The sequence below is a fragment of the Pseudophryne corroboree genome, chromosome 1 (assembly GCF_028390025.1).
Source record: "Pseudophryne corroboree isolate aPseCor3 chromosome 1, aPseCor3.hap2, whole genome shotgun sequence".
Classification (NCBI taxonomy): domain Eukaryota; kingdom Metazoa; phylum Chordata; class Amphibia; order Anura; family Myobatrachidae; genus Pseudophryne; species Pseudophryne corroboree.
Window position 1 is genome coordinate 512,063,619 of NC_086444.1, and position 25,112 is coordinate 512,088,730.

The 25,112-nt window shown below is 33.8% G+C and overlaps 16 non-coding genes across 16 annotated transcripts; all 16 read left to right on the forward strand.

Moving 5' to 3' along the window:
• The first annotated feature begins 2,155 nt into the window (after positions 1-2,155).
• TRNAL-CAG (transfer RNA leucine (anticodon CAG)) lies at positions 2,156-2,238 on the forward strand. The gene has a single exon. It is a non-coding gene; the product is annotated as a tRNA-Leu (tRNA).
• Positions 2,239-3,655: 1,417 nt separating this feature from the next.
• Positions 3,656-3,738, forward strand: TRNAL-CAG (transfer RNA leucine (anticodon CAG)). The gene has a single exon. It is a non-coding gene; the product is annotated as a tRNA-Leu (tRNA).
• Positions 3,739-4,416: 678 nt separating this feature from the next.
• On the forward strand, positions 4,417-4,499 carry TRNAL-CAG (transfer RNA leucine (anticodon CAG)). The gene has a single exon. It is a non-coding gene; the product is annotated as a tRNA-Leu (tRNA).
• Positions 4,500-7,394: 2,895 nt separating this feature from the next.
• TRNAL-CAG (transfer RNA leucine (anticodon CAG)) lies at positions 7,395-7,477 on the forward strand. Its single transcript has one exon. It is a non-coding gene; the product is annotated as a tRNA-Leu (tRNA).
• A 1,417-nt stretch (positions 7,478-8,894) lies between these two features.
• On the forward strand, positions 8,895-8,977 carry TRNAL-CAG (transfer RNA leucine (anticodon CAG)). The gene has a single exon. It is a non-coding gene; the product is annotated as a tRNA-Leu (tRNA).
• A 678-nt stretch (positions 8,978-9,655) lies between these two features.
• On the forward strand, positions 9,656-9,738 carry TRNAL-CAG (transfer RNA leucine (anticodon CAG)). The gene has a single exon. It is a non-coding gene; the product is annotated as a tRNA-Leu (tRNA).
• A 2,895-nt stretch (positions 9,739-12,633) lies between these two features.
• On the forward strand, positions 12,634-12,716 carry TRNAL-CAG (transfer RNA leucine (anticodon CAG)). Its single transcript has one exon. It is a non-coding gene; the product is annotated as a tRNA-Leu (tRNA).
• Positions 12,717-14,873: 2,157 nt separating this feature from the next.
• TRNAL-CAG (transfer RNA leucine (anticodon CAG)) lies at positions 14,874-14,956 on the forward strand. Its single transcript has one exon. It is a non-coding gene; the product is annotated as a tRNA-Leu (tRNA).
• A 678-nt stretch (positions 14,957-15,634) lies between these two features.
• On the forward strand, positions 15,635-15,717 carry TRNAL-CAG (transfer RNA leucine (anticodon CAG)). Its single transcript has one exon. It is a non-coding gene; the product is annotated as a tRNA-Leu (tRNA).
• Positions 15,718-16,395: 678 nt separating this feature from the next.
• Positions 16,396-16,478, forward strand: TRNAL-CAG (transfer RNA leucine (anticodon CAG)). The gene has a single exon. It is a non-coding gene; the product is annotated as a tRNA-Leu (tRNA).
• Positions 16,479-17,895: 1,417 nt separating this feature from the next.
• On the forward strand, positions 17,896-17,978 carry TRNAL-CAG (transfer RNA leucine (anticodon CAG)). The gene has a single exon. It is a non-coding gene; the product is annotated as a tRNA-Leu (tRNA).
• Positions 17,979-19,394: 1,416 nt separating this feature from the next.
• Positions 19,395-19,477, forward strand: TRNAL-CAG (transfer RNA leucine (anticodon CAG)). Its single transcript has one exon. It is a non-coding gene; the product is annotated as a tRNA-Leu (tRNA).
• A 678-nt stretch (positions 19,478-20,155) lies between these two features.
• On the forward strand, positions 20,156-20,238 carry TRNAL-CAG (transfer RNA leucine (anticodon CAG)). Its single transcript has one exon. It is a non-coding gene; the product is annotated as a tRNA-Leu (tRNA).
• A 2,155-nt stretch (positions 20,239-22,393) lies between these two features.
• On the forward strand, positions 22,394-22,476 carry TRNAL-CAG (transfer RNA leucine (anticodon CAG)). The gene has a single exon. It is a non-coding gene; the product is annotated as a tRNA-Leu (tRNA).
• Positions 22,477-23,893: 1,417 nt separating this feature from the next.
• TRNAL-CAG (transfer RNA leucine (anticodon CAG)) lies at positions 23,894-23,976 on the forward strand. Its single transcript has one exon. It is a non-coding gene; the product is annotated as a tRNA-Leu (tRNA).
• A 678-nt stretch (positions 23,977-24,654) lies between these two features.
• On the forward strand, positions 24,655-24,737 carry TRNAL-CAG (transfer RNA leucine (anticodon CAG)). Its single transcript has one exon. It is a non-coding gene; the product is annotated as a tRNA-Leu (tRNA).
• Positions 24,738-25,112: the final 375 nt, after the last annotated feature.

Here is a 25,112-nt window from a genome sequence, read left to right on the forward strand (position 1 = left end):
GTTATTCATGTTCTTCTTTGCTCTACAGTTTCTATTTCTTGTTACTTGTGAAAAGATTGACTTTAGAATTAGACTTACACTCACTGCAAATCTCTTTCAATTTACAACATAAAAAAATGCATCAATTATTTCATTATTTCCCATGTTGCAATAGAAGATCAGATTGTATTCTCTCTGGATAAAAGAGCTTGAAACCAACCACATATGTGTATATCATATTATTTTTATTATTTGATCCACAATTCTTTATTTACAGAGGTAGCAAAATAAAATATCTCACAAATTCAGAATGAGGGCTCCATATCTTTGGCTTAAGAAAACTGCTCTTCTCAGCCAATGGTCATGAACAGAAACCCCACTGGGGTCCACTACAATGGCATCCAATCGAACCCATGAGCTAAATTAAATAACCAGTTTGTGCAAGATTCACAAATTTAATTTCATTGCTGAGTTAAAATCCATTAGAGAACAAACTCTAGACACTTGGATTCCAACCCTGAACATGGAAAACAAAATATACTTTTATTGTAACGCCAACTAGAAACCTCTTTAAAATGAATGAAAAAGCAATTCATATTTAGTTTTTAAATTAACAGTTTTAATAGCAACATTGTCATTGTAACTATAGATAGGTTATTTTAAAATATACATCTTTTCAAAAAGCAGTGGTTTCATGTGTCAGGATGGCCGAGCGGTCTAAGGCGCTGAGTGGCCTGGGTTCAAATCCCACTTCTGACAATGTTATTCATTTTCTTCTTTGCTCTACAGTTTCTATTTCTTGTTACTTGTGAAAAGATTGGCTTTAGAATTAGACAAACACTCACTGCAAATCTCTTTCAATTTACAACATAAAAAATGCATCAATTATTTCATTATTTCCCATGTTGCAATAAAAGATCAGATTGTATTCTCTCTGGATAAAAGAGCTTGAAACCAACCACATATGTGTATATCATATTATTTTTATTATTTGATCCACAATTCTTTATTTACAGAGGTAGCAAAATAAAATATCTCACAAATTCAGAATGAGGGCTCCATATCTTTGGCTTAAGAAAACTGCTCTTCTCAGCCAATGGTCATGAACAGAAACCCCACTGGGGTCCACTACAATGGCATCCAATCAAACCCATGAGCTAAATTAAGTAGCCAGTTTGTGCAAGATTCACAAATTTCATTTCATTGCTGAGTTAAAATCCATTAGAGAACATACTCTAGACACTTGGATTCCAACCCTGAACATGGAAAACAAAACTTACTTTTATTGTAACGCCAACTAGAAACCTCTTTAAAATGAATGAAAAAGCAATTCATATTTAGTTTTTAAATTAACAGTTTTAATAGCAACATTGTCATTGTAACTATAGATAGGTTATTTCATAATATACATCTTTTCAAAAAGCAGTGGTTTCATGTGTCAGGATGGCCGAGCGGTCTAAAGCGCTGAGTGGCCTGGGTTCAAATCCCACTTCTGACAATGTTATTCATTTTCTTCTTTGCTCTACAGTTTCTATTTCTTGTTACTTGTGAAAAGATTGACTTTAGAATTAGACAAACACTCACTGCAAATCTCTTTCAATTTACAACATAAAAAATGCATCAATTATTTCATTATTTCCCATGTTGCAATAAAAGATCAGATTGTATTCTCCCTGGATAAAAGAGCTTGAAACCAACCACATATGTGTATATCATATTATTTTTATTATTTGATCCACAATTCTTTATTTACAGAGGTAGCAAAATAAAATATCTCACAAATTCAGAATGAGGGCTCCATATCTTTGGCTTAAGAAAACTGCTCTTCTCAGCCAATGGTCATGAACAGAAACCCCACTGGGGTCCACTAAATTGGCATCCAATCAAACCCATGAGCTAAATTAAGTAGCCAGTTTGTGCAAGATTCACAAATTTCATTTCATTGCTGAGTTAAAATCCATTAGGGAACAAACTCTAGACACTTGGATTCCAACCGTGAACATGGAAAACAAAACTTACTTTTATTGTAACGCCAACTAGAAACCTCTTTAAAATGAATGGAAAAGCAATTCATATCTAGTTTTTAAATTAACAGTTTTAATAGCAACATTGTCATTGTAACTATAGATAGGTTATTTCATAATATACATCTTTTCAAAAAGCAGTGGTTTCATGTGTCAGGATGGCCGAGCGGTCTAAGGCGCTGCGTTCAGGTCGCAGTCTCCTCTGGAGGCGTGGGTTCAAATCCCACTTCTGACAATGTTATTCATTTTCTTCTTTGCTCTACAGTTTCTATTTCTTGTTACTTGTGAAAAGATTGACTTTAGAATTAGACTTACACTCACTGCAAATCTCTTTCAATTTACAACATAAAAAATGCATCAATTATTTCATTATTTCACATGTTGCAATAAAAGATCAGATTGTATTCTCTCTGGATAAAAGAGCTTGAAACCAACCACATATGTGTATATCATATTATTTTTATTATTTGATCCACAATTCTTTATTTACAGAGGTAGCAAAATAAAATATCTCACAAATTCAGAATGAGGGCTCCATATCTTTGGCTTAAGAAAACTGCTCTTCTCAGCCAATGGTCATGAACAGAAACCCCACTGGGGTCCACTACAATGGCATCCAATCAAACCCATGAGCTAAATTAAGTAGCCAGTTTGTGCAAGATTCACAAATTTAATTTCATTGCTGAGTTAAAATCCATTAGAGAACAAACTCTAGACACTTGGATTCCAACCCTGAACATGGAAAACAAAACTTACTTTTATTGTAACGCCAACTAGAAACCTCTTTAAAATGAATGGAAAAGCAATTCATATTTAGTTTTTAAATTAACAGTTTTAATAGCAACATTGTCATTGTAACTATAGATAGGTTATTTCATAATATACATCTTTTCAAAAAGCAGTGGTTTCATGTGTCAGGATAGCCGAGCGGTCTAAGGCGCTGAGTGGCCTGGGTTCAAATCCCACTTCTGACAATGTTATTCATTTTTTTCTTTGCTCTACAGTTTCTATTTCTTGTTACTTGTGAAAAGATTGGCTTTAGAATTAGACAAACACTCACTGCAAATCTCTTTCAATTTACAACATAAAAAATGCATCAATTATTTCATTATTTCCCATGTTGCAATAAAAGATCAGATTGTATTCTCTCTGGATAAAAGAGCTTGAAACCAACCACATATGTGTATATCATATTATTTTTATTATTTGATCCACAATTCTTTATTTACAGAGGTAGCAAAATAAAATATCTCACAAATTCAGAATGAGGGCTCCATATCTTTGGCTTAAGAAAACTGCTCTTCTCAGCCAATGGTCATGAACAAAAACCCCACTGGGGTCCACTACAATGGCATCCAATCGAACCCATGAGCTAAATTAAATAACCAGTTTGTGCAAGATTCACAAATTTAATTTCATTGCTGAGTTAAAATCCATCAGAGAACAAACTCTAGACACTTGGATTCCAACCCTGAACATGGAAAACAAAACTTACTTTTATTGTAACGCCAACTAGAAACCTCTTTAAAATGAATGGAAAAGCAATTCATATTTAGTTTTTAAATTAACAGTTTTAATAGCAACATTGTCATTGTAACTATAGATAGGTTATTTCATAATATACATCTTTTCAAAAAGTAGTGGTTTCATGTGTCAGGATGGCCGAGCGGTCTAAGGCGCTGCGTTCAGGTCGCAGTTTCCTCTGGAGGCGTGGGTTCAACTCCCACTTCTGACAATGTTATTCATTTTCTTCTTTGCTCTACAGTTTCTATTTCTTGTTACTTGTGAAAAGATTGACTTTAGAATTAGACTTACACTCACTGCAAATCTCTTTCAATTTACAACATAAAAAATGCATCAATTATTTCATTATTTCCCATGTTGCAATAAAAGATCAGATTGTATTCTCCCTGGATAAAAGAGCTTGAAACCAACCACATATGTGTATATCATATTATTTTTATTATTTGATCCACAATTCTTTATTTACAGAGGTAGCAAAATAAAATATCTCACAAATTCAGAATGAGGGCTCCATATCTTTGGCTTAAGAAAACTGCTCTTCTCAGCCAATGGTCATGAACAGAAACCCCACTGGGGTCCACTAAATTGGCATCCAATCAAACCCATGAGCTAAATTAAGTAGCCAGTTTGTGCAAGATTCACAAATTTCATTTCATTGCTGAGTTAAAATCCATTAGGGAACAAACTCTAGACACTTGGATTCCAACCCTGAACATGGAAAACAAAACTTACTTTTATTGTAACGCCAACTAGAAACCTCTTTAAAATGAATGGAAAAGCAATTCATATCTAGTTTTTAAATTAACAGTTTTAATAGCAACATTGTCATTGTAACTATAGATAGGTTATTTCATAATATACATCTTTTCAAAAAGCAGTGGTTTCATGTGTTAGGATGGCCGAGCGGTCTAAGGCGCTGCGTTCAGGTCGCAGTCTCCTCTGGAGGCGTGGGTTCAAATCCCACTTCTGACAATGTTATTCATTTTCTTCTTTGCTCTACAGTTTCTATTTCTTGTTACTTGTGAAAAGATTGACTTTAGAATTAGACTTACACTCACTGCAAATCTCTTTCAATTTACAACATAAAAAATGCATCAATTATTTCATTATTTCCCATGTTGCAATAAAAGATCAGATTGTATTCTCTCTGGATAAAAGAGCTTGAAACCAACCACATATGTGTATATCATATTATTTTTATTATTTGATCCACAATTCTTTATTTACAGAGGTAGCAAAATAAAATATCTCACAAATTCAGAATGAGGGCTCCATATCTTTGGCTTAAGAAAACTGCTCTTCTCAGCCAATGGTCATGAACAGAAACCCCACTGGGGTCCACTACAATGGCATCCAATCAAACCCATGAGCTAAATTAAGTAGCCAGTTTGTGCAAGATTCACAAATTTAATTTCATTGCTGAGTTAAAATCCATTAGAGAACAAACTCTAGACACTTGGATTCCAACCCTGAACATGGAAAACAAAACTTACTTTTATTGTAACGCCAACTAGAAACCTCTTTAAAATGAATGGAAAAGCAATTCATATTTATTTTTTAAATTAACAGTTTTAATAGCAACATTGTCATTGTAACTATAGATAGGTTATTTCATAATATACATCTTTTCAAAAAGCAGTGGTTTCATGTGTCAGGATGGCCGAGCGGTCTAAGGCGCTGAGTGGCCTGGGTTCAAATCCCACTTCTGACAATGTTATTCATTTTCTTCTTTGCTCTACAGTTTCTATTTCTTGTTACTTGTGAAAAGATTGGCTTTAGAATTAGACAAACACTCACTGCAAATCTCTTTCAATTTACAACATAAAAAATGCATCAATTATTTCATTATTTCCCATGTTGCAATAAAAGATTAGATTGTATTCTCCCTGGATAAAAGAGCTTGAAACCAACCACATATGTGTATATCATATTATTTTTATTATTTGATCCACAATTCTTTATTTACAGAGGTAGCAAAATAAAATATCTCACAAATTCAGAATGAGGGCTCTATTTCTTTGGCTTAAGAAAACTGCTCTTCTCAGCTAATGGTCATGAACAGAAACCCCACTGGGGTCCACTACAATGGCATCCAATCGAACCCATGAGCTAAATTAAATAACCAGTTTGTGCAAGATTCACAAATTTAATTTCATTGCTGAGTTAAAATCCATTAGAGAACAAACTCTAGACACTTGGATTCCAACCCTGAACATGGAAAACAAAACATACTTTTATTGTAACGCCAACTAGAAACCTCTTTAAAATGAATGAAAAAGCAATTCATATTTAGTTTTTAAATTAACAGTTTTAATAGCAACATTGTCATTGTAACTATAGATAGGTTATTTCATAATATACATCTTTTCAAAAAGCAGTGGTTTCATGTGTCAGGATGGCCGAGCGGTCTAAGGCGCTGAGTGGCCTGGGTTCAAATCCCACTTCTGACAATGTTATTCATTTTCTTCTTTGCTCTACAGTTTCTATTTCTTGTTACTTGTGAAAAGATTGGCTTTAGAATTAGACAAACACTCACTGCAAATCTCTTTCAATTTACAACATAAAAAATGCATCAATTATTTCATTATTTCCCATGTTGCAATAAAAGATCAGATTGTATTCTCTCTGGATAAAAGAGCTTGAAACCAACCACATATGTGTATATCATATTATTTTTATTATTTGATCCACAATTCTTTATTTACAGAGGTAGCAAAATAAAATATCTCACAAATTCAGAATGAGGGCTCCATATCTTTGGCTTAAGAAAACTGCTCTTCTCAGCCAATGGTCATGAACAAAAACCCTACTGGGGTCCACTACAATGGCATCCAATCGAACCCATGAGCTAAATTAAGTAGCCAGTTTGTGCAAGATTCACAAATTTCATTTCATTGCTGACTTAAAATCCATCAGAGAACAAACTCTAGACACTTGGATTCCAACCCTGAACATGGAAAACAAAACTTACTTTTATTGTAACGCCAACTAGAAACCTCTTTAAAATGAATGATAAAGCAATTCATATTTAGTTTTTAAATTAACAGTTTTAATAGCAACATTGTCATTGTAACTATAGATAGGTTATTTCATAATATACATCTTTTCAAAAAGCAGTGGTTTCATGTGTCAGGATGGCCAAGCGGTCTAAGGCGCTGAGTGGCCTGGGTTCAAATCCCACTTCTGACAATGTTATTCATTTTCTTCTTTGCTCTACAGTTTCTATTTCTTGTTACTTGTGAAAAGATTGGCTTTAGAATTAGACAAACACTCACTGCAAATCTCTTTCAATTTACAACATAAAAAATGCATCAATTATTTCATTATTTCCCATGTTGCAATAAAAGATCAGATTGTATTCTCCCTGGATAAAAGAGCTTGAAACCAACCACATATGTGTATATCATATTATTTTTATTATTTGATCCACAATTCTTTATTTACAGAGGTAGCAAAATAAAATATCTCACAAATTCAGAATGAGGGCTCCATATCTTTGGCTTAAGAAAACTGCTCTTCTCAGCCAATGGTCATGAACAAAAACCCTACTGGGGTCCACTACAATGGCATCCAATCGAACCCATGAGCTAAATTAAATAACCAGTTTGTGCAAGATTCACAAATTTAATTTCATTGCTGAGTTAAAATCCATTAGGGAACAAACTCTAGACACTTGGATTCCAACCGTGAACATGGAAAACAAAACTTACTTTTATTGTAACGCCAACTAGAAACCTCTTTAAAATGAATGGAAAAGCAATTCATATCTAGTTTTTAAATTAACAGTTTTAATAGCAACATTGTCATTGTAACTATAGATAGGTTATTTCATAATATACATCTTTTCAAAAAGCAGTGGTTTCATGTGTCAGGATGGCCGAGCGGTCTAAGGCGCTGCGTTCAGGTCGCAGTCTCCTCTGGAGGCGTGGGTTCAAATCCCACTTCTGACAATGTTATTCATTTTCTTCTTTGCTCTACAGTTTCTATTTCTTGTTACCTGTGAAAAGATTGACTTTAGAATTAGACTTACACTCACTGCAAATCTCTTTCAATTTACAACATAAAAAATGCATCAATTATTTCATTATTTCACATGTTGCAATAAAAGATCAGATTGTATTCTCTCTGGATAAAAGAGCTTGAAACCAACCACATATGTGTATATCATATTATTTTTATTATTTGATCCACAATTCTTTATTTACAGAGGTAGCAAAATAAAATATCTCACAAATTCAGAATGAGGGCTCCATATCTTTGGCTTAAGAAAACTGCTCTTCTCAGCCAATGGTCATGAACAGAAACCCCACTGGGGTCCACTACAATGGCATCCAATCAAACCCATGAGCTAAATTAAGTAGCCAGTTTGTGCAAGATTCACAAATTTAATTTCATTGCTGAGTTAAAATCCATTAGAGAACAAACTCTAGACACTTGGATTCCAACCCTGAACATGGAAAACAAAACTTACTTTTATTGTAACGCCAACTAGAAACCTCTTTAAAATGAATGGAAAAGCAATTCATATTTAGTTTTTAAATTAACAGTTTTAATAGCAACATTGTCATTGTAACTATAGATAGGTTATTTCATAATATACATCTTTTCAAAAAGCAGTGGTTTCATGTGTCAGGATAGCCGAGCGGTCTAAGGCGCTGAGTGGCCTGGGTTCAAATCCCACTTCTGACAATGTTATTCATTTTTTTCTTTGCTCTACAGTTTCTATTTCTTGTTACTTGTGAAAAGATTGGCTTTAGAATTAGACAAACACTCACTGCAAATCTCTTTCAATTTACAACATAAAAAATGCATCAATTATTTCATTATTTCCCATGTTGCAATAAAAGATCAGATTGTATTCTCTCTGGATAAAAGAGCTTGAAACCAACCACATATGTGTATATCATATTATTTTTATTATTTGATCCACAATTCTTTATTTACAGAGGTAGCAAAATAAAATATCTCACAAATTCAGAATGAGGGCTCCATATCTTTGGCTTAAGAAAACTGCTCTTCTCAGCCAATGGTCATGAACAAAAACCCCACTGGGGTCCACTACAATGGCATCCAATCGAACCCATGAGCTAAATTAAATAACCAGTTTGTGCAAGATTCACAAATTTAATTTCATTGCTGAGTTAAAATCCATTAGAGAACAAACTCTAGACACTTGGATTCCAACCCTGAACATGGAAAACAAAACTTACTTTTATTGTAACGCCAACTAGAAACCTCTTTAAAATGAATGGAAAAGCAATTCATATTTAGTTTTTAAATTAACAGTTTTAATAGCAACATTGTCATTGTAACTATAGATAGGTTATTTCATAATATACATCTTTTCAAAAAGTAGTGGTTTCATGTGTCAGGATGGCCGAGCGGTCTAAGGCGCTGCGTTCAGGTCGCAGTTTCCTCTGGAGGCGTGGGTTCAACTCCCACTTCTGACAATGTTATTCATTTTCTTCTTTGCTCTACAGTTTCTATTTCTTGTTACTTGTGAAAAGATTGACTTTAGAATTAGACTTACACTCACTGCAAATCTCTTTCAATTTACAACATAAAAAATGCATCAATTATTTCATTATTTCCCATGTTGCAATAAAAGATCAGATTGTATTCTCCCTGGATAAAAGAGCTTGAAACCAACCACATATGTGTATATCATATTATTTTTATTATTTGATCCACAATTCTTTATTTACAGAGGTAGCAAAATAAAATATCTCACAAATTCAGAATGAGGGCTCCATATCTTTGGCTTAAGAAAACTGCTCTTCTCAGCCAATGGTCATGAACAGAAACCCCACTGGGGTCCACTAAATTGGCATCCAATCAAACCCATGAGCTAAATTAAGTAGCCAGTTTGTGCAAGATTCACAAATTTCATTTCATTGCTGAGTTAAAATCCATTAGGGAACAAACTCTAGACACTTGGATTCCAACCCTGAACATGGAAAACAAAACTTACTTTTATTGTAACGCCAACTAGAAACCTCTTTAAAATGAATGGAAAAGCAATTCATATCTAGTTTTTAAATTAACAGTTTTAATAGCAACATTGTCATTGTAACTATAGATAGGTTATTTCATAATATACATCTTTTCAAAAAGCAGTGGTTTCATGTGTTAGGATGGCCGAGCGGTCTAAGGCGCTGCGTTCAGGTCGCAGTCTCCTCTGGAGGCGTGGGTTCAAATCCCACTTCTGACAATGTTATTCATTTTCTTCTTTGCTCTACAGTTTCTATTTCTTGTTACTTGTGAAAAGATTGACTTTAGAATTAGACTTACACTCACTGCAAATCTCTTTCAATTTACAACATAAAAAATGCATCAATTATTTCATTATTTCCCATGTTGCAATAAAAGATCAGATTGTATTCTCTCTGGATAAAAGAGCTTGAAACCAACCACATATGTGTATATCATATTATTTTTATTATTTGATCCACAATTCTTTATTTACAGAGGTAGCAAAATAAAATATCTCACAAATTCAGAATGAGGGCTCCATATCTTTGGCTTAAGAAAACTGCTCTTCTCAGCCAATGGTCATGAACAGAAACCCCACTGGGGTCCACTACAATGGCATCCAATCAAACCCATGAGCTAAATTAAGTAGCCAGTTTGTGCAAGATTCACAAATTTAATTTCATTGCTGAGTTAAAATCCATTAGAGAACAAACTCTAGACACTTGGATTCCAACCCTGAACATGGAAAACAAAACTTACTTTTATTGTAACGCCAACTAGAAACCTCTTTAAAATGAATGGAAAAGCAATTCATATTTATTTTTTAAATTAACAGTTTTAATAGCAACATTGTCATTGTAACTATAGATAGGTTATTTCATAATATACATCTTTTCAAAAAGCAGTGGTTTCATGTGTCAGGATGGCCGAGCGGTCTAAGGCGCTGAGTGGCCTGGGTTCAAATCCCACTTCTGACAATGTTATTCATTTTCTTCTTTGCTCTACAGTTTCTATTTCTTGTTACTTGTGAAAAGATTGGCTTTAGAATTAGACAAACACTCACTGCAAATCTCTTTCAATTTACAACATAAAAAATGCATCAATTATTTCATTATTTCCCATGTTGCAATAAAAGATTAGATTGTATTCTCCCTGGATAAAAGAGCTTGAAACCAACCACATATGTGTATATCATATTATTTTTATTATTTGATCCACAATTCTTTATTTACAGAGGTAGCAAAATAAAATATCTCACAAATTCAGAATGAGGGCTCTATTTCTTTGGCTTAAGAAAACTGCTCTTCTCAGCTAATGGTCATGAACAGAAACCCCACTGGGGTCCACTACAATGGCATCCAATCGAACCCATGAGCTAAATTAAATAACCAGTTTGTGCAAGATTCACAAATTTAATTTCATTGCTGAGTTAAAATCCATTAGAGAACAAACTCTAGACACTTGGATTCCAACCCTGAACATGGAAAACAAAACATACTTTTATTGTAACGCCAACTAGAAACCTCTTTAAAATGAATGAAAAAGCAATTCATATTTAGTTTTTAAATTAACAGTTTTAATAGCAACATTGTCATTGTAACTATAGATAGGTTATTTCATAATATACATCTTTTCAAAAAGCAGTGGTTTCATGTGTCAGGATGGCCGAGCGGTCTAAGGCGCTGAGTGGCCTGGGTTCAAATCCCACTTCTGACAATGTTATTCATTTTCTTCTTTGCTCTACAGTTTCTATTTCTTGTTACTTGTGAAAAGATTGGCTTTAGAATTAGACAAACACTCACTGCAAATCTCTTTCAATTTACAACATAAAAAATGCATCAATTATTTCATTATTTCCCATGTTGCAATAAAAGATCAGATTGTATTCTCTCTGGATAAAAGAGCTTGAAACCAACCACATATGTGTATATCATATTATTTTTATTATTTGATCCACAATTCTTTATTTACAGAGGTAGCAAAATAAAATATCTCACAAATTCAGAATGAGGGCTCCATATCTTTGGCTTAAGAAAACTGCTCTTCTCAGCCAATGGTCATGAACAAAAACCCTACTGGGGTCCACTACAATGGCATCCAATCGAACCCATGAGCTAAATTAAGTAGCCAGTTTGTGCAAGATTCACAAATTTCATTTCATTGCTGACTTAAAATCCATCAGAGAACAAACTCTAGACACTTGGATTCCAACCCTGAACATGGAAAACAAAACTTACTTTTATTGTAACGCCAACTAGAAACCTCTTTAAAATGAATGATAAAGCAATTCATATTTAGTTTTTAAATTAACAGTTTTAATAGCAACATTGTCATTGTAACTATAGATAGGTTATTTCATAATATACATCTTTTCAAAAAGCAGTGGTTTCATGTGTCAGGATGGCCAAGCGGTCTAAGGCGCTGAGTGGCCTGGGTTCAAATCCCACTTCTGACAATGTTATTCATTTTCTTCTTTGCTCTACAGTTTCTATTTCTTGTTACTTGTGAAAAGATTGGCTTTAGAATTAGACAAACACTCACTGCAAATCTCTTTCAATTTACAACATAAAAAATGCATCAATTATTTCATTATTTCCCATGTTGCAATAAAAGATCAGATTGTATTCTCCCTGGATAAAAGAGCTTGAAACCAACCACATATGTGTATATCATATTATTTTTATTATTTGATCCACAATTCTTTATTTACAGAGGTAGCAAAATAAAATATCTCACAAATTCAGAATGAGGGCTCCATATCTTTGGCTTAAGAAAACTGCTCTTCTCAGCCAATGGTCATGAACAAAAACCCTACTGGGGTCCACTACAATGGCATCCAATCGAACCCATGAGCTAAATTAAATAACCAGTTTGTGCAAGATTCACAAATTTAATTTCATTGCTGAGTTAAAATCCATTAGAGAACAAACTCTAGACACTTGGATTCCAACTCTGAACATGGAAAACAAAACTTACTTTTATTGTAACGCCAACTAGAAACCTCTTTAAAATGAATGGAAAAGCAATTCATATTTAGTTTATAAATTAACAGTTTTAATAGCAACATTGTCATTGTAAGTATAGATAGGTTATTTCATAATATACATCTTTTCAAAAAGTAGTGGTTTCATGTGTCAGGATGGCCGAGCGGTCTAAGGCGCTGCGTTCAGGTCGCAGTCTCCTCTGGAGGCGTGTGTTCAAATCCCACTTCTGACAATGTTATTCATTTTCTTCTTTGCTCTACAGTTTCTATTTCTTGTTACTTGTGAAAAGATTGACTTTAGAATTAGACTTACACTCACTGCAAATCTCTTTCAATTTACAACATAAAAAATGCATCAATTATTTCATTATTTCCCATGTTGCAATAAAAGATCAGATTGTATTCTCCCTGGATAAAAGAGCTTGAAACCAACCACATATGTGTATATCATATTATTTTTATTATTTGATCCACAATTCTTTATTTACAGAGGTAGCAAAATAAAATATCTCACAAATTCAGAATGAGGGCTCCATATCTTTGGCTTAAGAAAACTGCTCTTCTCAGCCAATGGTCATGAACAGAAACCCCACTGGGGTCCACTAAATTGGCATCCAATCAAACCCATGAGCTAAATTAAGTAGCCAGTTTGTGCAAGATTCACAAATTTCATTTCATTGCTGAGTTAAAATCCATTAGGGAACAAACTCTAGACACTTGGATTCCAACCGTGAACATGGAAAACAAAACTTACTTTTATTGTAACGCCAACTAGAAACCTCTTTAAAATGAATGGAAAAGCAATTCATATCTAGTTTTTAAATTAACAGTTTTAATAGCAACATTGTCATTGTAACTATAGATAGGTTATTTCATAATATACATCTTTTAAAAAAGCAGTGGTTTCATGTGTCAGGATGGCCAAGCGGTCTAAGGCGCTGAGTGGCCTGGGTTCAAATCCCACTTCTGACAATGTTATTCATTTTCTTCTTTGCTCTACAGTTTCTATTTCTTGTTACTTGTGAAAAGATTGGCTTTAGAATTAGACAAACACTCACTGCAAATCTCTTTCAATTTACAACATAAAAAAATGCATCAATTATTTCATTATTTCCCATGTTGCAATAAAAGATCAGATTGTATTCTCCCTGGATAAAAGAGCTTGAAACCAACCACATATGTGTATATCATATTATTTTTATTATTTGATCCACAATTCTTTATTTACAGAGGTAGCAAAATAAAATATCTCACAAATTCAGAATGAGGGCTCCATATCTTTGGCTTAAGAAAACTGCTCTTCTCAGCTAATGGTCATGAACAGAAACCCCACTGGGGTCCACTACAATGGCATCCAATCGAACCCATGAGCTAAATTAAATAACCAGTTTGTGCAAGATTCACAAATTTAATTTCATTGCTGAGTTAAAATCCATTAGAGAACAAACTCTAGACACTTGGATTCCAACCCTGAACATGGAAAACAAAACATACTTTTATTGTAACGCCAACTAGAAACCTCTTTAAAATGAATGAAAAAGCAATTCATATTTAGTTTTTAAATTAACAGTTTTAATAGCAACATTGTCATTGTAACTATAGATAGGTTATTTCATAATATACATCTTTTCAAAAAGCAGTGGTTTCATGTGTCAGGATGGCCGAGCGGTCTAAGGCGATGAGTGGCCTGGGTTCAAATCCCACTTCTGACAATGTTATTCATTTTCTTCTTTGCTCTACAGTTTCTATTTCTTGTTACTTGTGAAAAGATTGGCTTTAGAATTAGACAAACACTCACTGCAAATCTCTTTCAATTTACAACATAAAAAATGCATCAATTATTTCATTATTTCCCATGTTGCAATAAAAGATCAGATTGTATTCTCTCTGGATAAAAGAGCTTGAAACCAACCACATATGTGTATATCATATTATTTTTATTATTTGATCCACAATTCTTTATTTACAGAGGTAGCAAAATAAAATATCTCACAAATTCAGAATGAGGGCTCCATATCTTTGGCTTAAGAAAACTGCTCTTCTCAGCCAATGGTCATGAACAAAAACCCCACTGGGGTCCACTACAATGGCATCCAATCGAACCCATGAGCTAAATTAAATAACCAGTTTGTGCAAGATTCACAAATTTAATTTCATTGCTGAGTTAAAATCCATTAGAGAACAAACTCTAGACACTTGGATTCCAACCCTGAACATGGAAAACAAAACTTACTTTTATTGTAACGCCAACTAGAAACCTCTTTAAAATGAATGGAAAAGCAATTCATATTTAGTTTTTAAATTAACAGTTTTAATAGCAACATTGTCATTGTAAGTATAGATAGGTTATTTCATAATATACATCTTTTCAAAAAGTAGTGGTTTCATGTGTCAGGATAACCGAGCGGTCTAAGGCGCTGCGTTCAGGTCGCAGTCTCCTCTGGTGGCGTGGGTTCAAATCCCACTTCTGACAATGTTATTCATTTTCTTCTTTGCTCTACAGTTTCTATTTCTTGTTACTTGTGAAAAGATTGACTTTAGAATTAGACTTACACTCACTGCAAATCTCTTTCAATTTACAACATAAAAAATGCATCAATTATTTCATTATTTCCCATGTTGCAATAAAAGATCAGATTGTATTCTCCCTGGATAAAAGAGCTTGAAACCAACCACATATGTGTATATCATATTATTTTTATTATTTGATCCACAATTCTTTATTTACAGAGGTAGCAAAATAAAATATCTCACAAATTCAGAATGAGGGCTCCATATCTTTGGCTTAAGAAAACTGCTCTTCTCAGCCAATGGTCATGAACAGAAACCCCACTGGGGTCCACTACAATGGCATCCAATCAAACCCATGAGCTAAATTAAGTAGCCAGTTTGTGCAAGATTCACAAATTTCATTTCATTGCTGAGTTAAAATCCATTAGGGAACAAACTCTAGACACTTGGATTCCAACCGTGAACATGGAAAACAAAACTTACTTTTATTGTAACGCCAACTAGAAACCTCTTTAAAATGAATGGAAAAGCAATTCATATCTAGTTTTTAAATTAACAGTTTTAATAGCAACATTGTCATTGTAACTATAGATAGGTTATTTCATAATATACATCTTTTCAAAAAGCAGTGGTTTCATGTGTCAGGATGGCCGAGCGGTCTAAGGCGCTGCGTTCAGGTCGCAGTCTCCTCTGGAGGCGTGGGTACAAATCCCACTTCTGACAATGTTATTCATTTTCTTCTTTGCTCTACAGTTTCTATTTCTTGTTACTTGTGAAAAGATTGACTTTAGAATTAGACTTACACTCACTGCAAATCTCTTTCAATTTACAACATAAAAAATGCATCAATTATTTCATTATTTCCCATGTTGCAATAAAAGATCAGATTGTATTCTCTCTGGATAAAAGAGCTTGAAACCAACCACATATGTGTATATCATATTATTTTTATTATTTGATCCACAATTCTTTATTTACAGAGGTAGCAAAATAAAATATCTCACAAATTCAGAATGAGGGCTCCATATCTTTGGCTTAAGAAAACTGCTCTTCTCAGCCAATGGTCATGAACAGAAACCCCACTGGGGTCCACTACAATGGCATCCAATCAAACCCATGAGCTAAATTAAGTAGCCAGTTTGTGCAAGATTCACAAATTTAATTTCATTGCTGAGTTAAAATCCATTAGAGAACAAACTCTAGACACTTGGATTCCAACCCTGAACATGGAAAACAAAACTTACTTTTATTGTAACGCCAACTAGAAACCTCTTTAAAATGAATGGAAAAGCAATTCATATTTAGTTTTTAAATTAACAGTTTTAATAGCAACATTGTCATTGTAACTATAGATAGGTTATTTCATAATATACATCTTTTCAAAAAGTAGCGGTTTCATGTGTCAGGATGGCCGAGCGGCCTAAGGCGCTGCGTTCAGGTCGCAGTCTCCTCTGGAGGCGTGGGTTCAAATCCCACTTCTGACAATGTTATTCATTTTCTTCTTTGCTCTACAGTTTCTATTTCTTGTTACCTGTGAAAAGATTGACTTTAGAATTAGACTTACACTCACTGCAAATCTCTTTCAATTTACAACATAAAAAATGCATCAATTATTTCATTATTTCCCATGTTGCAATAAAAGATCAGATTGTATTCTCCCTGGATAAAAGAGCTTGAAACCAACCACATATGTGTATATCATATTATTTTTATTATTTGATCCACAATTCTTTATTTACAGAGGTAGCAAAATAAAATATCTCACAAATTCAGAATGAGGGCTCCATATCTTTGGCTTAAGAAAACTGCTCTTCTCAGCCAATGGTCATGAACAGAAACCCCACTGGGGTCCACTAAATTGGCATCCAATCAAACCCATGAGCTAAATTAAGTAGCCAGTTTGTGCAAGATTCACAAATTTCATTTCATTGCTGAGTTAAAATCCATTAGGGAACAAACTCTAGACACTTGGATTCCAACCGTGAACATGGAAAACAAAACTTACTTTTATTGTAACGCCAACTAGAAACCTCTTTAAAATGAATGGAAAAGCAATTCATATCTAGTTTTTAAATTAACAGTTTTAATAGCAACATTGTCATTGTAACTATAGATAGGTTATTTCATAATATACATCTTTTCAAAAAGCAGTGGTTTCATGTGTCAGGATGGCCGAGCGGTCTAAGGCGCTGAGTGGCCTGGGTTCAAATCCCACTTCTGACAATGTTATTCATTTTCTTCTTTGCTCTACAGTTTCTATTTCTTGTTACTTGTGAAAAGATTGGCTTTAGAATTAGACAAACACTCACTGCAAATCTCTTTCAATTTACAACATAAAAAATGCATCAATTATTTCATTATTTCCCATGTTGCAATAAAAGATCAGATTGTATTCTCCCTGGATAAAAGAGCTTGAAACCAACCACATATGTGTATATCATATTATTTTTATTATTTGATCCACAATTCTTTATTTACAGAGGTAGCAAAATAAAATATCTCACAAATTCAGAATGAGGGCTCCATATCTTTGGCTTAAGAAAACTGCTCTTCTCAGCCAATGGTCATGAACAGAAACCCCACTTGGGTCCACTACAATGGCATCCAATCGAACCCATGAGCTAAATTAAATAACCAGTTTGTGCAAGATTCACAAATTTAATTTCATTGCTGAGTTAAAATCCATTAGAGAACAAACTCTAGACACTTGGATTCCAACCCTGAACATGGAAAACAAAACTTACTTTTATTGTAACGCCAACTAGAAACCTCTTTAAAATGAATGGAAAAGCAATTCATATTTAGTTTTTAAATTAACAGTTTTAATAGCAACATTGTCATTGTAAGTATAGATAGGTTATTTCATAATATACATCTTTTCAAAAAGTAGTGGTTTCATGTGTCAGGATGGCCGAGCGGTCTAAGGCGCTGCGTTCAGGTCGCAGTCTCCTCTGGAGGCGTGGGTTCAAATCCCACTTCTGACAATGTTATTCATTTTCTTCTTTGCTCTACAGTTTCTATTTCTTGTTACTTGTGAAAAGATTGACTTTAGAATTAGACTTACACTCACTGCAAATCTCTTTCAATTTACAACATAAAAAATGCATCAATTATTTCATTATTTCCCATGTTGCAATAAAAGATCAGATTGTATTCTCCTTGGATAAAAGAGCTTGAAACCAACCACATATGTGTATATCATATTATTTTTATTATTTGATCCACAATTCTTTATTTACAGAGGTAGCAAAATAAATATCTCACAAATTCAGAATGAGGGCTCCATATCTTTGGCTTAAGAAAACTGCTCTTCTCAGCCAATGGTCATGAACAGAAACCCCACTGGGGTCCACTAAATTGGCATCCAATCAAACCCATGGGCTAAATTAAGTAGCCAGTTTGTGCAAGATTCACAAATTTCATTTCATTGCTGAGTTAAAATCCATTAGGGAACAAACTCTAGACACTTGGATTCCAACCGTGAACATGGAAAACAAAACTTACTTTTATTGTAACGCCAACTAGAAACCTCTTTAAAATGAATGGAAAAGCAATTCATATCTAGTTTTTAAATTAACAGTTTTAATAGCAACATTGTCATTGTAACTATAGATAGGTTATTTCATAATATACATCTTTTCAAAAAGCAGTGGTTTCATGTGTCAGGATGGCCGAGCGGTCTAAGGCGCTGAGTGGCCTGGGTTCAAATCCCACTTCTGACAATGTTATTCATTTTCTTCTTTGCTCTACAGTTTCTATTTCTTGTTACTTGTGAAAAGATTGGCTTTAGAATTAGACAAACACTCACTGCAAATCTCTTTCAATTTACAACATAAAAAATGCATCAATTATTTCATTATTTCCCATGTTGCAATAAAAGATCAGATTGAATTCTCCCTGGATAAAAGAGCTTGAAACCAACCACATATGTGTATATCATATTATTTTTATTATTTGATCCACAATTCTTTATTTACAGAGGTAGCAAAATAAAATATCTCACAAATTCAGAATGAGGGCTCCATATCTTTGGCTTAAGAAAACTGCTCTTCTCAGCCAATGGTCATGAACAGAAACCCCACTGGGGTCCACTACAATGGCATCCAATCGAACCCATGAGCTAAATTAAATAACCAGTTTGTGCAAGATTCACAAATTTAATTTCATTGCTGAGTTAAAATCCATTAGAGAACAAACTCTAGACACTTGGATTCCAACCCTGAACATGGAAAACAAAACATACTTTTATTGTAACGCCAACTAGAAACCTCTTTAAAATGAATGAAAAAGCAATTCATATTTAGTTTTTAAATTAACAGTTTTAATAGCAACATTGTCATTGTAACTATAGATAGGTTATTTCATAATATACATCTTTTCAAAAAGCAGTGGTTTCATGTGTCAGGATGGCCGAGCGGTCTAAGGCGCTGCGTTCAGGTCGCAGTCTCCTCTGGAGGTGTGGGTTCAACTCCCACTTCTGACAATGTTATTCATTTTCTTCTTTGCTCTACAGTTTCTATTTCTTGTTACTTGTGAAAAGATTGACTTTAGAATTAGACTTACACTCACTGCAAATCTCTTTCAATTTACAACATAAAAAATGCATCAATTATTTCATTATTTCCCATGTTGCAATAAAAGATCAGATTGTATTCTCCCTGGATAAAAGAGCTTGAAACCAACCACATATGTGTATATCATATTATTTTTATTATTTGATCCACAATTCTTTATTTACAGAGGTAGCAAAATAAAATATCTCACAAATTCAGAATGAGGGCTCCATATCTTTGGCTTAAGAAAACTGCTCTTCTCAGCCAATGGTCATGAACAGAAACCCCACTGGGGTCCACTAAATTGGCATCCAATCAAACCCATGAGCTAAATTAAGTAGCCAGTTTGTGCAAGATTCACAAATTTCATTTCATTGCTGAGTTAAAATCCATTAGGGAACAAACTCTAGACACTTGGATTCCAACCCTGAACATGGAAAACAAAACTTACTTTTATTGTAACGCCAACTAGAAACCTCTTTAAAATGAATGGAAAAGCAATTCATATCTAGTTTTTAAATTAACAGTTTTAATAGCAACATTGTCATTGTAACTATAGATAGGTTATTTCATAATATACATCTTTTCAAAAAGCGGTGGTTTCATGTGTCAGGATGGCCGAGCGGTCTAAGGCGCTGCGTTCAGGTCGCAGTCTCCTCTGGAGGCGTGGGTTCAAATCCCACTTCTGACAATGTTATTCATTTTCTTCTTTGCTCTACAGTTTCTATTTCTTGTTACTTGTGAAAAGATTGACTTTAGAATTAGACTTACACTCACTGCAAATCTCTTTCAATTTACAACATAAAAATGCATCAATTATTTCATTATTTCCCATGTTGCAATAAAAGATCAGATTGTATTCTCTCTGGATAAAAGAGCTTGAAACCAACCACATATGTGTATATCATATTATTTTTATTATTTGATCCACAATTCTTTATTTACAGAGGTAGCAAAATAAAATATCTCACAAATTCAGAATGAGGGCTCCATATCTTTGGCTTAAGAAAACTGCTCTTCTCAGCCAATGGTCATGAACAGAAACCCCTCTGGGGTCCACTACAATGGCATCCAATCAAACCCATGAGCTAAATTAAGTAGCCAGTTTGTGCAAGATTCACAAATTTAATTTCATTGCTGAGTTAAAATCCATTAGAGAACAAACTCTAGACACTTGGATTCCAACCCTGAACATGGAAAACAAAACTTACTTTTATTGTAACGCCAACTAGAAACCTCTTTAAAATGAATGGAAAAGCAATTCATATTTAGTTTTTAAATTAACAGTTTTAATAGCAACATTGTCATTGTAACTATAGATAGGTTATTTCATAATATACATCTTTTAAAAAAGCAGTGGTTTCATGTGTCAGGATGGCCGAGCGGTCTAAGGCGCTGAGTGGCCTGGGTTCAAATCCCACTTCTGACAATGTTATTCATTTTCTTCTTTGCTCTACAGTTTCTATTTCTTGTTACTTGTGAAAAGATTGGCTTTAGAATTAGACAAACACTCACTGCAAATCTCTTTCAATTTACAACATAAAAAATGCATCAATTATTTCATTATTTCCCATGTTGCAATAAAAGATCAGATTGTATTCTCCCTGGATAAAAGAGCTTGAAACCAACCACATATGTGTATATCATATTATTTTTATTATTTGATCCACAATTCTTTATTTACAGAGGTAGCAAAATAAAATATCTCACAAATTCAGAATGAGGGCTCCATATCTTTGGCTTAAGAAAACTGCTCTTCTCAGCCAATGGTCATGAACAGAAACCCCACTGGGGTCCACTACAATGGCATCCAATCGAACCCATGAGCTAAATTAAATAACCAGTTTGTGCAAGATTCACAAATTTAATTTCATTGCTGAGTTAAAATCCATTAGAGAACAAACTCTAGACACTTGGATTCCAACCCTGAACATGGAAAACAAAACGTACTTTTATTGTAACGCCAACTAGAAACCTCTTTAAAATGAATGAAAAAGCAATTCATATTTAGTTTTTAAATTAACAGTTTTAATAGCAACATTGTCATTGTAACTATAGATAGGTTATTTCATAATATACATATTTTCAAAAAGCAGTGGTTTCATGTGTCAGGATGGCCGAGCGGTCTAAGGCGCTGAGTGGCCTGGGTTCAAATCCCACTTCTGACAATGTTATTCATTTTCTTCTTTGCTCTACAGTTTCTATTTCTTGTTACTTGTGAAAAGAATGGCTTTAGAATTAGACAAACACTCACTGCAAATCTCTTTCAATTTACAACATAAAAAATGCATCAATTATTTCATTATTTCCCATGTTGCAATAAAAGATCAGATTGTATTCTCTCTGGATAAAAGAGCTTGAAACCAACCACATATGTGTATATCATATTATTTTTATTATTTGATCCACAATTCTTTATTTACAGAGGTAGCAAAATAAAATATCTCACAAATTCAGAATGAGGGCTCCATATCTTTGGCTTAAGAAAACTGCTCTTCTCAGCCAATGGTCATGAACAGAAACCCCACTGGGGTCCACTACAATGGCATCCAATAAAACCCATGAGCTAAATTAAGTAGCCAGTTTGTGCAATATTCACAAATTTCATTTCATTGCTGAGTTAAAATCCATTAGGGAACAAACTCTAGACACTTGGATTCCAACCGTGAACATGGAAAACAAAACTTACTTTTATTGTAACGCCAACTAGAAACCTCTTTAAAATGAATGGAAAAGCAATTCATATCTAGTTTTTAAATTAACAGTTTTAATAGCAACATTGTCATTGTAACTATAGATAGGTTATTTCATAATATACATCTTTTCAAAAAGCAGTAGTTTCTTGTGTCAGGATGGCCGAGCGGTCTAAGGCGCTGCGTTCAGGTCGCAGTCTCCTCTGGAGGCGTGGGTTCAAATCCCACTTCTGACAATGTTATTCATTTTCTTCTTTGCTCTACAGTTTCTATTTCTTGTTACTTGTGAAAAGATTGACTTTAGAATTAGACTTACACTCACTGCAAATCTCTTTCAATTTACAACATAAAAAATGCATCAATTATTTCATTATTTCCCATGTTGCAATAAAAGATCAGATTGTATTCTCTCTGGATAAAAGAGCTTGAAACCAACCACATATGTGTATATCATATTATTTTTATTATTTGATCCACAGTTCTTTATTTACAGAGGTAGCAAAATAAAATATCTCACAAATTCAGAATGAGGGCTCCATATCTTTGGCTTAAGAAAACTGCTCTTCTCAGCCAATGGTCATGAACAGAAACCCCACTGGGGTCCACTACAATGGCATCCAATCAAACCCATGAGCTAAATTAAGTAGCCAGTTTGTGCAAGATTCACAAATTTAATTTCATTGCTGAGTTAAAATCCATTAGAGAACAAACTCTAGACACTTGGATTCCAACCCTGAACATGGAAAACAAAACTTACTTTTATTGTAACGCCAACTAGAAACCTCTTTAAAATGAATGGAAAAGCAATTCATATTTAGTTTTTAAATTAACAGTTTTAATAGCAACATTGTCATTGTAACTATAGATAGGTTATTTCATAATATACATCTTTTCAAAAAGCAGTGGTTTCATGTGTCAGGATGGCCGAGCGGTCTAAGGCGCTGAGTGGCCTGGGTTCAAATCCCACTTCTGACAATGTTATTCAGTTTCTTCTTTGCTCTACAGTTTCTATTTCTTGTTACTTGTGAAAAGATTGGCTTTAGAATTAGACAAACACTCACTGCAAATCTCTTTCAATTTACAACATAAAAAATGCATCAATTATTTCATTATTTCCCATGTTGCAATAAAAGATCAGATTGTATTCTCCCTTGATAAAAGAGCTTGAAGCCAACCACATATGTGTATATCATATTATTTTTATTATTTGATCCACAATTCTTTATTTACAGAGGTAGCAAAATAAAATATCTCACAAATTCAGAATGAGGGCTCCATATCTTTGGCTTAAGAAAACTGCTCTTCTCAGCCAATGGTCATGAACAGAAACCCCACTGGGGTCCACTACAATGGCATCCAATCGAACCCATGAGCTAAATTAAATAACCAGTTTGTGCAAGATTCACAAATTTAATTTCATTGCTGAGTTAAAATCCATTAGAGAACAAACTCTAGACACTTGGATTCCAACCCTGAACATGGAAAACAAAACTTACTTTTATTGCAACGCCAACTAGAAACCTCTTTAAAATGAATGGAAAAGCAATTCATATTTAGTTTTTAAATTAACAGTTTTAATAGCAACATTGTCATTGTAACTATAGATAGGTTATTTCATAATATACATCTTTTCAAAAAGTAGTGGTTTCATGTGTCAGGATGGCTGAGCGGTCTAAGGTGCTGCGTTCAGGTTGCAGTCTCCTCTGGAGGCGTGGGTTCAAATCCCACTTCTGACAATGTTATTCATTTTCTTATTTGCTCTACAGTTTCTATTTCTTGTTACTTGTGAAAAGATTGACTTTAGAATTAGACTTACACTCACTGCAAATCTCTTTCAATTTACAACATAAAAAATGCATCAATTATTTCATTATTTCCCATGTTGCAATAAAAGATCAGATTGTATTCTCCCTGGATAAAAGAGCTTGAAACCAACCACATATGTGTATATCATATTATTTTTATTATTTGATCCACAATTCTTTATTTACAGAGGTAGCAAAATAAAATATCTCACAAATTCAGAATGAGGGCTCCATATCTTTGGCTTAAGAAAACTGCTCTTCTCAGCCAATGGTCATGAATAGAAACCCCACTGGGGTCCACTAAATTGGCATCCAATCAAACCCATGAGCTAAATTAAGTAGCCAGTTTGTGCAAGATTCACAAATGTAATTTCATTGCTGAGTTAAAATCCATTAGGGAACAAACTCTAGACACTTGGATTCCAACCGTGAACATGGAAAACAAAACTTACTTTTATTGTAACGCCAACTAGAAACCTCTTTAAAATGAATGGAAAAGCAATTCATATCTAGTTTTTAAATTAACAGTTTTAATAGCAACATTGTCATTGTAACTATAGATAGGTTATTTCATAATATACATCTTTTCAAAAAGCAGTGGTTTTATGTGTCAGGATGGCCGAGCGGTCTAAGGCGCTGCGTTCAGATCGCAGTTTCCTCTGGAGGCGTGGGTTCAAATCCCACTTCTGACAATGTTATTCATTTTCTTCTTTGCTCTACAGTTTCTATTTCTTGTTACTTGTGAAAAGATTGACTTTAGAATTAGACTTACACTCACTGCAAATCTCTTTCAATTTACAACATAAAAAATGCATCAATTATTTCATTATTTCCCATGTTGCAATAAAAGATCAGATTGTATTCTCTCTGGATAAAAGAGCTTGAAACCAACCACATATGTGTATATCATATTATTTTTATTATTTGATCCACAATTCTTTATTTACAGAGGTAGCAAAATAAAATATCTCACAAATTCAGAATGAGGGCTCCATATCTTTGGCTTAAGAAAACTGCTCTTCTCAGCCAATGGTCATGAACAGAAACCCCACTGGGGTCCACTACAA